Here is a 12,850-nt window from a genome sequence, read left to right on the forward strand (position 1 = left end):
TAGTCACCATGTAGGTGCTTAGCCTCTATGATGCCTTTGAACTCTTAATAATTTAAACTTTTCTAAAAGGCTTTGGAATAAATGAATGGAAAATTTACCAGAGCAGACAGTCATTATGTGAGCTCCAAATGTGGTCTTACTGGTTAGTTGTGAAATATGGTGGTACAAGCAAAAGTAGTAGTAATATGTGTATTTTACAAATGAATGTACAAATATCAGTAGAAGTATTCACTCCTTCCAGTCCAAACTTTTTTTCTTAACCATATTTCAAAGTACACATTACAACACCTTAGGCTAATTGAGTAATTATATTCTAGTCTATTGTAATATTGTTATTCCGATACAGATTCTGACCACATGTGCTTATTTGACATAAAGACCCTTTGTGTGGGTAGCCTCAAAAGTTCCACAGTTTTCCAACTCCTGATTTGTTTGTGTTTATTTCATTAAGTTAATCCTTTATTCTGCTGCTTTTATACATTGACTCATTGTACCATGAGACCATCTGTTATTACAAAGCAGCATCTGGAATCTATTTCAATAATTAGAAAGTGATTATTTTGCATCTGTCTAAACCCTACTCAATACAAAAGGCCCATACAAAAACACTATTATACTTAGTGGTGCCTTAAAGCTTGAGGCTATGGCACATTGTGGGCAAAGTCACTTAAATGTCACTTTGGCCAGTTTAGGGATGCAATGCAGGTCTTGGCCAATAGGGGGCGAACTATGACTGAGAAAAAAGCATGTTTGGAGTCGAGGTTAAAATGGCTGTTAAGTAAGAGAGACACATTTGGAAGGTGTTACTTGAACACTATAAATTTGACAATTCAGAATGTAGCTGTATTTTAAGTAGGGGTAGAAATATTAGCTGAAGCACTGATAATAGTGAATAGTTTACATTGTGAGAGAGGAAAGTTGAGAGGAGAGAGTGTTGGAACTAACTACTATACTTTTACTTGAAATATACTAATAAGATAGCACTTTTAAAGGTTCTATATTACACAACATTGATTCATGTGAGCTTTAAGCCCTGTTACAATGTAGCTGCGTCATCAAAAACACGCCAGGAGTTGTGTTTTGTTTCACTGACACATGTTTGAGTAATCCTTCATTATTAGTCTGTCTACATCTCCAAAGCTCAAAATGCTCTATTCCACCTTGTGATGTCATGAAGTGGTAATTTTTACCTTTACTTCCATGAAATTGGCAAATCCAGATTTGAAATAATCCAGTGAAGGCATATGGAGTTTAAAAACACACTGGAGCACTTCCTGTATTACAACGTGACATTACAAGGTGGAACATTATTCCATTTGAGAGAAGACCTGAGCCTAAATATGCAGATTTTGAGTGTTAAACATGTGTGAATGAAACAAAACACAACTCCAGGTATGTTTGTGATGAGGAAACATTATAACAGATAATAGATCAGAAAATAGTGTAATATGAGCCCTCTAATACTTCAACCTGAGCCTAAAGGAAAAATAAAAGTCTGTTTTTGCATTTTAGGGAGGCAACTACAAAACAACTGGCTTATGTGTTTTTTTTAAGATGAATGGTCCTCCCGACACAAACCTCCATCCACGCTTGCTAACACAACAAATGGTGTATACAGAGATTTATGGACTATTGTTTATTGAGCTCGTATAGATTTATGTATCTAGGAGGATTCTTTTAAAAGTGGAACTAAGCACCAAGTCCACTTTTTTCAGTAGTAAATTGTGTTTATAGTGTTTTAATAGCATTATGTACTGTTCCTAGCCATTTCTTTTAGCAATTTTAGTACAAACTAGGTAAATTTGCCACTTTCTGGTCAAAAACATCTAAAGCTGACTCTAGTGGCTTCTACAGTTTCAAGTAGTTGGTGACATCATACAAGACTGCTCTGATCATAAACACATGACTGCAGAGGTGGAGTTTGAAATGTGAATATCTATTAGGCCACTCGCACTGTTCTTTTTGACTCCACTGCACAGTTTAGCATATAATTAAACAAGCTGTTTTTATTTCCATTACTCTTTGTGACTCATTTGGCAGAATATTTAGCTTGAATTGCAAAATATATTCCGTTCAACACATCAAACAATATCAACTCAAACAATATTCTGCATTTAAAGTAATAATATTTAAGTTTCTGGGGATGGGTAGTCAACAGCATAAAACTATACAGATAGATCAGAGGTGCTGCATCAGATGAAATAAGAGTCTGTTTCTGGAGATGCAAGTCTGGCAAACTAGGGATGTAACAATAACCGAAATATTGTGATATCGTATTGTCAAAAGTCTCTCAGTAATATTGTGGATCATTACAATATATCGAATCTCAAGTCTCTTCGCTTAAATTCGTTGTTATGGTGCAGCATGAGCTAAAAGAAACAGAGGGAACTACATGGACCATGATCCTTTGCTCTGTTTCAGTCCAGTTTACATGATTAAATAACTTTTTAAGCTCTTTTAAATCATAGCTCTTTAGTTCATGACAGAACTGAAGTCTTGTCAAGATATTTTTAAAGGAAAAAGTAGCATATTCCCAATTTTGTTAACCTCTACAAAATATCGCAATAAATATTGTACCGTGAGATGTGTATCATGAAAATATCGTACTGAGAAATATCGTACTGAGAAATTTGGATATCGGAAACTGTAGTAAATAAACTGTAGTAAATAAACTTGGCTTTATTTTTGTTTGTTTTTTGGCCAAAAAAAGTTACATACTGAGAGCTTAAGTGATTGTAATGTTTTACTGTCTAAATTTCAGATACTGACCAGTTTATTCAAAGTCAAAGTCTACAATTTCTTACCACCTCTGTCTCCTCCTTCTCACCTTTCAGCCATCACTCTTGGCCTTCTTAACCAATCACAAATCTCATTCCTTATTTTGATGGTCTGTCAGTGCGTTACAACTGGCCTCCATTAAACCAGATTGAGAGGTGTCAAGATCTCACCCAGTCCTCAATGCCCCCAATGTCTTCTACTCCCAAAGCCAGACACGTATAAGGCGACGGAGTTAAGTGTCATAATTTCACTATTTTCACAGGCATAAATGCAGAGACGTAGGGGTCAAAGGTCACCGGCATAAAACTTCCCTGTTTGGGGGTCAAAGCGTCTGGGTTGGAAGGGTTGACACAGAGGAAACAAGGCGGCGATTCATGAAAGAGGAAAGTTACGACAAAAGACACATGAGCCTGTTTCCTGCTCCGTGACCAACAGAAAAATAATTGTAAAACAGATTGACAAAGAACGCATAAGGAAGAATAGTTCAGAGGATCCGATTTGCAATAGGAGACCTTAAAGACCTTTTATATGGTAAGCTTCAAATACAATCGAATACTCTGTGGTATTGGTAGAGAAATTAGCTCAAAGACTGGGGGTTAAAGCCTTATTTGTGCTTTTTAAGGGAGGATTGGTACCAAATATCCATATAATGACAGGTATTGAAAAATAGTGATTCTCATGCAAATTTTTCCAGAAAAAAAGCTTTTTTTTTATTTTTTATTTTTATAAAAGTTTGGTTGACTTTGGAAATACATTGTCTGTATTTTAGTTTATCTGCTAAATTTTACAGTAAAAACATTTTACTGCATTTTAATACAAAAATAATAGGTATCAGATTAATATAACAATACTTACCATAGTATTACTTGGTATTATATCAAAACAAGTTGTCCACCATCTTGTGAAAGCTCTTATTAATTGTGTCAAGACGTAAAATGTAAACATACTTCTGCAAATGTACACTTTAACTTGAAAGGCATTGGGCAACTGTTCTGGTGGAGTGTCTGTCACATGCCTTTCTCAATGATGTTGAAATTACTTTGTCTGGAATGTTTCACAGCAAGGCATTAAACCTTTCTATTTTCCTGGAGATCAAACCAAGACAAGTTATAGGTCAAATTTGTGGAGACCCTGCTCATAGTCAGAATGTCTGTTTTTCTTGGTATTTGAGCTATAAAACCACCTGTAATGTGTAATATATAAGTTAGAACTGTTAAATATCATACTGTGGAATATTCCAGGCAGAACAATGGCATAATTATAGAAACATGCAGGTGACGGACCCCAAACTAAAAAGTTATATAGTGCTTTTCTGGACACTTAAAGACGCTTTACAGAGCATTGTTCATTCACTCCACTCTTGGTGGTGGTAAGCTGCCCTGGGACAGACTGACAGAAGCGAGGCTGCCAATCTGCGCCCATCTGACCCCTCTGCACACACACACACACACACGCACACACACACGCACACACACACACACACACACACACACACACACACATACCACTTTCATACTAGGCAATGTGAGTAAAGTGCCTTACCCAAGGACAAAACAGCAGTTTTTGCCACTGGTGCCCCCCTGTGGCACATGATTTTCCCAGCAGTCTCCCATCCAAATATTAAACAGGCCCGGTCCTGCTGAGCTTCTGAGATGTGAAGGGATCAGTCTTTGACAAGCCGGTATGGCCACAAATTATGCCAATTGACAGAAGAAAATAAACTAACTAACTAACTTCTAAGATAAGGCTGGCTTCACTTTCTCACCAGAACAGAAACTTACTTATTCGCAGTAAAGGCACATTTGGTTGCCGCTTGAACAAAGACATTTTCCACCTTTCTATCATCTTGACATCTGCCTTCACACTTTGATTAAGTTCCTGTCCATTCTTTGAGGGATGCAGTAATTGTTAAGAGTCTATAGGGAACCCTTAAATACAACTCCAGTGTGAGTGAAATCACAGCCAAAACCCAAAGTCTGGCAGACACATTTGTGAACACAGCCAGGACCTTCACTGTGGAATTACTGGTACTTGTTTAGTCATTAGCAGAAGCAGCAAAAGCATGTTTAAGTAGTTTAGATTAGATTACCACCACCCACACGTGCGCAGTTATAATGTAATAATGGTACTTCCCCATTTGGGATTTTTAAAACTGACAAATAATTATGAAATCATGTAGATATACTGCAATTGTAATTTCTCTTGTCAAAATGCATTACCTCATAAAACTATTGCTTTATAATAGGACTACTTACTTACACTGAAAAAATGGTCCGAGAGGGGTTGCTCAAATTGCAAAAACAAATTTGACAACAATAACATCACTTTTTTACGTTTCTCTGTCAAGCATGTTTAAATCTTACAAACATCGCTTGATTGTGGCCGATGTGAGACCTGCATGTTTTAATCAGGTTGAGGAAGCATGACTTTATTATAATTTCTGGTGAGGCTCCTCCCTCTGGAATTCTCCTCCCCAAAACTTTTGGAGGGAAAATTCAAATGTAACAGGACACAGGACAGTTAGATGAGCAGAGGACACACAGTGTGGAGCAGGAGGATTATGAGAGCTGATCTGGAGGTAAGACTTTTCAGAGATTTTATTATGTGCTTCTCCGGCCTACAATGTCATCATTGTTAAAACATGTTTGTGTTGTTTTATTTGAAATTAGAGTTAATGTAAGGACAGCTTGAAACAAATTGTTTTTGACTGTCCATCTACAAGAGTGTGACAGTTGTACTAAGATTTGAATGTGTTGCTTCCAGAGTCGTCTACAAAGAGTGACATCCAGAGCTCTGCTGGAGCTATGGGGAAGTTCATGAATGTTATAGTTGATGTTTCAGAAAAAAGGAAGATGTTTGAGAACCAACAAAACACAGACCACAGATGAACAAAGTAAGTAAACAAACAAAATTATTTTAAAATTTTTCAAAATGAACTTCCTATTGAAACTGTTATCGTACTTGTACAAGGTGATGTGGCATTAGGAGGACTTTATACCAGATGCCCTCCCTGTTACTGTGTTTAGAGGAAGAAAAGCAGCACATGGTGAGTTTTGTTTCTGCAGATACAGTTCTAATGTTCTTGTAATTCTGTTCTGGTCCATTATTGTAGTAATAATTGCTATAAGTGTATTTAAACATGTACAACAGAGTAGATCATCAGAATGTGATCATCATGTGTTATTCTGTGTCCACAGGCAGAGACCAGAGCTTCTTCACTGGAATAAATCTTCTCACTGTCCAGCTCCAAACTGTGTATCTCTGTCCCTGTGCTCTCTTTGTGTTTGATTCTGTTTAAGACAATACAGAACTGTGGAAAACTAAAGACTGTTTTTGTATTATTTTACAGAATTAGATCAATTAAATTAAATTATACATACTTATACATTTCATGATAAGGTAACATAAGATAAATATGCATATTCAGCATGATTTGTTCAAATTTCATCAACATGAAAAAGTGATGTTCATGTTCCGAGAAAAATATGTGTAGAGGGGTTCGAAAAAAGTTTCAAAGCCTAAACATAATTTTATTGCGTGCAACCGCTTTCCATAACTTTTTTACGCAAATCCAGCAACCTTTTTTTTTCAGTAGGACCAACTTTGACGTGAATGTAAGTAGTTCTTAATATAAGTAGTTCTTAATATAGTAAAATAGTAATATCTCCATGGAAACAAGCAGATGGCGGACCTTCCACCAGAAAAGTTACATCTTTATTGGTGGACCAAGGACCAAACTGTACATGTGCATTTTTAAAATTTCAATCTATAAATATTGCTTTATTAACATAAAATCTTTCAAAATGCAACACCATCTATGCAACATATCATCACAAAAATAATAAAAACATATTTACTGACTGTAAAAAATGGTTCATACAAAAATGTCGAAGCAATAAGTAAAAAATCATTTGAAAATACTCCTTTTATACCAGAATAGTTTTGACTCTTTGAGCATGGCACATTAAAATAACAGACTTCACGCTGAAACAATTATGGGGATAAGATGGTGTATGTTTTAACAGCTGTGAAGAGAGAGTGAGTGAGGAAGAAAGAGAGAAACAGAGAGAGAGGGATGGAGAGAGAGCAGATTTGAGTGACAGGACGAGACAGGCCCATCACACCGAATAGCGTGGCAGAAATAGGAGCTATTCAAAGTCAGGTAAGTCTAAAATGAATGGTTTGAAATTATACAGACACTAACATATAGGCCTGCAGGACAGATGAAACAAAAAGTTGCCAAGTTTTAGGATCACCTTGACAATGTGACTTACTATCATTTTCTAAAATAACAGTTTCTAAATATTACTTTCCCCAAATAGTAAAAATATATAGTTCTTAAATACCATAACCAGAGCAAGTCACCACTAAAGAATGTCGAATTTGATATAGTGAAAATCTGCCTGATCCACGCAGGTTCTCCTTGTATATTTTACACAGAAGATCAGTCTGGTTCACTGTTGGCTAGACCCCAAATTTTGACATGGCAACGGCTATCAATGAGTTTTTGAAAAGTACCAAATCTAAGCTTTCTATTATGGTTTGATAAACTTTTCAGAGTTTTATCAAAGTTATCAATATTTTAGACACAATCCAAACTCAGAGAGGCCATGCTCATTGATCCTCTATCATTTAGAACTAAATCAAACTTATCTTAGCTCAGATTTTTATATTTTTTTCGTCCCCTGCATTATTTTCCTTTCACTTGTACATGTAACCTCCTGAGACCTGGCCCATTCATTTGTGTCCTTTATAGTGGACATTGAGTTAACCAGTCTATCTTTTAAATGTTTTGAGGTACACTCTTAATGGGGGGGACTAGGTTCCTCTGCCTAAATAGGGCTGAGGGAATATAGAGTAAAAAGAAAAAAAATGAATAGATGTTAGTTTGTGGCTGGATATAGATTAAAAATTTAAAAATTTAAATAAAATAAATTAAAAGGGAGGCTTAAAAATTTTTGAGGGGACTGTAGAAGCTTGTCAGAGATGTTGGTCATAAAAAAGTTAAAAGTTGTTTCTGTTAGGTTGTTAACTTCACATGGATTTAATATCAAAATGTCCCCAGCGTCGGTTACAAAGGACAAATTACAAAATGATGAATAAAAATAAAATTAACAAAATCTAAATGTTAAAGTGTTCATTTACATCCAAATAGAGAGAAAATCACTATATATATATATATATATATATATATATATATATATATATATATATATATATGTTGCAATACACTTTTTTTCTTTGGGTCCCAGGAGGGTAAGCAGCTGTATTTGTTTTGATAAGATCCATCAGGCATGCCCCTGATTGGCTAAAGCACCTGTCAATCACGTCTTTTTAAAGGTGGGGAGAAAAAACTGGTGTCTGTACGAATATTTGTGAGGTATTGGAAAAGTGTGTATTCTTGGCTGGTTACAAGCAAGTGAAATGCTGTTATTATTGCAAGAAATCAAATTCAAATGTATGATGTTCGTCATGACCAAACTTTTTTTATTAATCTTTTTTCTCCAGTGTGTTTTCATCATATTTTAGAGAGTAATAGATTCGTGAGAGAGCCTCTTGTTTCAGCCGTACCCCGCTGGTGGCAAACTTGTCGCCCACACAACTGGCTGAGAAAAACACCATGAGTTTCTTCACTTTCTGAACCCAAACATCTGCTGCTAATGTGGGTCAGTTTAACCCCAGCCTCCATCTGAAAATGCCACACAAAATGACTCAAGGATAAACGCTAACGGCATGGAGCTAGCGTAGCGTGTGTTGTTTTGCAGCACTTGTATCAACAGGGGGAGATACCCACTGAGCTGTGAAGTATATGAGCCAGGACTCCCATCGGGCCGAAAACAGGACCTGAAAATTGACTTCCTGGTTTGAGGTCAAATAAGGAGAGTTTTTGGCTTATAGATTTATGTACTTTTTTGTCTTGATGAAAGAAAGCCTTAATAAGTTCATATTAATATTTAAAAAACTTGAAATGTATTGTCAATGAATTTTATCCATAAAGAAATTCTAATGGTGAATGATCATATATTTATGTTGCTTTAACAAGACTTGTGTAATAAGTTTTTCTGTAGTTTGCATTTTTTTTTTTCTTTTTAAATTTTCATTTGATGTCTGTCCCAATGCAACCTTACTATCTGGGCAAGAAACTGAAAATTACCTCTGTATCTATCATCTATCAATATTAGTAGTAGTAGTTGCAATAATAATAGCAATAGTAATAGCAGTAGTACCAGTAGTAGTAGTAGTAGCAGGCTTTATTGTTGTAATAGAAGTTGTAGTACTAGTAGTTTTGTACTAGTGGGCTTCAGTGTAGTAGTAAACATTGTGGTAGTAGTAGTAGTAGTAGTAGTAGGCTTTATTGTAGTAGTAGTATTAATAGTAGTAGTAGCAGTAGTAGGGTTTCTTGTAGTAGTAGTAGTAGTAGCAGTATTAGTAGTAGTAGTAGAAGTACTTGTAGCAGTGCTAGTACTAGTAGTAGTAGTAGTAGTAGTAGTAGTAGTAGTAGTAGTAGTAATAGTATTAGTAGTAGTAGTTGTTGTAGCAGTGTTAGTATTAGTAGAAGTAATAGTTGTAACAGGCAAGGCAAGGCAAGGCAAGTTTATTTGTATAGCACAATTCATACACAAAGTAATTCAAAGTGCTTTACAGAATAAGAAATACATTAAAATCATAATAAAAACAAATCAAAACATAAATAATCATGAAGATTAAAATTAAAAAAGAGAGACATAAATTGGAGAGAAGAGTGCAGAATGAAAACCTTTCAGTCATATGCACAGTTAAACAGAAATGTTTTGAGCCTGGATTTAAACAGCGTCACAGAAGAGTCTGTCTCACATGTTCAGGAAGACTGTTCCAGGTTTTAGCTGCATGAACCTGAAACGCTGACTCCCCTTGTTTAGTCCTGACTCTGGGCACCAGCAGGAGGCCGGTCCCTGAGGTCCTCAGAGTGCGAGATGGTTCATATGACACTAACATGTCACAGATGTACTTTGGTGCTCGGCCATGGAGAGACTTGTACACAAGCAGAGCTGCTTTAAAGTCTATTCTCTGAGGCACAGGAAGCCAGTGCAGAGACCTGAGCACAGGTCATACATACAGTGCTAGTATTAGTAGTAGTAGTAGTAGTAGTAGTAGTTGTAGCAGTGTTTGTCTTAGTAGTAGTAGTAGTAGTTGTAGCAGTGTTAGTATTAGTAGAAGTAATAGTTGTAACAGTGCTAGTATTATTAGTAGTAATAGCGGTAGCAGTGTTAGTAGTTGTTGTAGTAGTAGTTTTGTGTAGTAGTGCGCTTTGTGTTGCATTTTTGTATGAAAAGCACTCTATAAATAAAGTTTGATTGATTGATAGTTGTAGTATTAGTAGTAGTAGTTGTTGTAGTTCTAGCAGTGTTAGTAGTTGTACAGTGTAGAAGAGTATAGTAGTAGTATATTGACATCATTAGTCAATATACTCTCATCAGTTTAGTCTTGTATATTTCGTAAAAAGCACTTCACAGATAGTTGACTTGAAGAATGTAGCATCAGTTACAATCTTCGGTCTGATCACAGTTTAAGAGAGAATATTTTAGCTCTACACAAACACCAGGCCTCTACATTATCCCAACAGGAAACTCTAAACCAGACGATAAGATGTAAATGTCACTGTATTTGGTTCAAGTGTCTACAGCTCTGTAAAGACTGTGTTGATGTGGCCAAAGATATTTCTCTTCAAAGTCTGTAGATGCACGGACATGTGTTTTGAATCAAACAAATTCCTCAAAGTGGTCCTCAAACCTGACAATGTGAATAAAGTGGAGTTGGTGTCATGTTATATATCTTCAAAATTCAAACTATCTATGCAGTGTTATATTAATCGAAACTCTACTTAGTTTAAAGGTGCATTGTGTAACTTTTCTAACCAGACCAACTTACCAGTCAGATCTGTGGAGAGACAACCTCGCTCACAGTCACAATGCTTGCTTTTCTAGATATTTTTGAGTTATAAAACTACCTGTAATAGACATTAAACAGCTCTACCTTACATTTATTCATACTGTGGAACATTCCAGGCAGAGCAATGACATATCAATAGAAACAAGCAAGTTACAGACCCCCAGCCAAAAAGTTACATAGTACACCTTTAAGTGCAAATAGTGCAAAAATAATTAAAAATAAATTAAAGCTTGGTTGAATGGAAGGATTCTGTAGTTTGTGCTTGTATGAATATTTTTATTAGGCTGGTGAACAACTAGCCAGGTTGGCGCCACCTAGTGCCTCCGTTCAATTGCATGTCTCTCCAGCAACTAGGTCAGAAATCAGAATAGACTAGACGGTCTGCAAGAACCCCGGCGATTGTAGATCGTGCACTGGCCAATCAGTGAAGAGCTGTGAAGCCATGATGTCAAACTCAAGCACCTGTCTGGGTCCCTTTTGTGGTACAGCACAACAGTAAACAAAGCGGTCGAGATGGATGTAGATGAAGACATACATTCAATGTTGGAAATCGAGGATTTAGAGTCGTAACCAAGAGAATGTTTGGTGAATTTTATCAAGGGGAAAGACGTTATTGCCCTTCTTCTTATGGGACTTGGCAAATTACTTACGTCACGACCAAGTAGCAGCGACTGGTTAAATAAAAAAAGTACCTGCCTACCATTGAGAAATCCTAATACTGTGAGGTCAGACGGTTTCCACAAAGTGAAACTGTCTGATGAATCAGGCAAGATGACAACTACAATCAAAAGAAAAAAACAAACCAACAAAAAGTACTATGTTACCATTTGCATTTAATCCAAAGCAACTATTTGAGTTTAATTTATTTAAAATAAATGCGTTTATTTAACATAACATATTAAAATGAAAATATACCAAATTATGATTCAATTGTTTTAATTTGTAATGAAGGAAAGCAATTATAAGACCATTTGAAGTTTGGGTTTTGGGTCAGATGAACTTTTACTTGCATGTCAATTTTGGTTCTACAAATTGAAAAAAGGATTAATTAGACTCAAAGTGAATAAAAACCTCTTCCAATTTACCTCAGTTTCACATATTAAAGAGAAATTGCATTATCATTTTTTACCTATATCACCAAAACCATATGCTGATTTTTCTTATATCTTGCAACCTATTCTAAACATCCTCACACTCTATATATTCCAGGCTATAAAATAAACCAGCCTCAAAGTGCAAGAATGGGACATGGAGGAGACGTGTGTTTTGAAAAGCCCGGAACTCCTCTCCACGCCTAATTAAAATACACTAGCGGTCTACAATAATGAATCCAGCTGGCACCAAAAGTATAAACAGTAGAAGCATAAGTGTACGGTTCTTTAGGGGCAGAACAGTGGCGTGTGTCCCAGGCGTGTGAGAGCAGGGCTGGAGCGAGGCACAAACCACATCTGGAGACTGTGAGGAGGAGATGATGAAGATATGAATATGAGCGCGCTGGGGCTATGTTACTCAAATATAGAAAAAGCTCTGACTCCTCAAAGTGGCATGAAGAATGTGACGCAGGATTTTGGCACCACAGGGTCCATCTCAGGTTTAGTGTTTAAGTTTAGTGAGGAAAACAGCTTAATTTTAAAGTATGTTAAAGTCTTCAGTTTTACCATATGGAAGCCGTAGACATGCAACCCTTAAAATGTCAAAAAATGTCAGTGTTAGAGAAATGCCATTTCAAAATATCAAAATCTTTTTTTTTTTCCCATTTGCATTTTGCACAATGACACTACAATTATTATCACTTGCTAATATTGATACTACTCTCTTTTGTCACAATACTAACATTTCAAACCAAATACCAATACCACCTGTTAAATGTGCACTGTGTAACTTTGTGGGTTAGGTGTCCGTAACCATGGAGATGCTATTGCTTTGCCTATAATGTTCCACAATATGGTTTTAATATGGTAATATGGTAACTAAGATGTATATATTCAGTTATAGGTGTTTTTATTGCCAAAAATACATTTTAAATAATTGTATTCTGCATTTAAATAATTGTATTCTGCATCTGAGTGGGGTCACCTCTTTACAGATCTCACCTTTAAATTGGCCTGGTGGTGTACTGCCTGAGTCTATGGAGATTGAAAAC

The 12,850-nt window shown here is 36.0% G+C and overlaps 1 long non-coding RNA gene across 1 annotated transcript; it reads left to right on the top strand.

The window, feature by feature from the left end:
* Window positions 1–5,056: 5,056 nt before the first annotated feature.
* LOC129407926 (uncharacterized) lies at window positions 5,057–6,094 on the top strand. The gene is made up of 4 exons (XR_008631780.1): window positions 5,057–5,356; window positions 5,542–5,671; window positions 5,749–5,824; window positions 5,976–6,094. It is a non-coding gene; the product is annotated as an uncharacterized LOC129407926 (long non-coding RNA).
* The last annotated feature ends 6,756 nt before the right edge of the window (window positions 6,095–12,850 follow it).

This window comes from Boleophthalmus pectinirostris, unplaced genomic scaffold (genome assembly GCF_026225935.1).
Source record: "Boleophthalmus pectinirostris isolate CB_2022bp ecotype Guang Dong unplaced genomic scaffold, ASM2622593v1 HiC_scaffold_14, whole genome shotgun sequence".
NCBI classification, from domain to species: domain Eukaryota; kingdom Metazoa; phylum Chordata; class Actinopteri; order Gobiiformes; family Gobiidae; genus Boleophthalmus; species Boleophthalmus pectinirostris.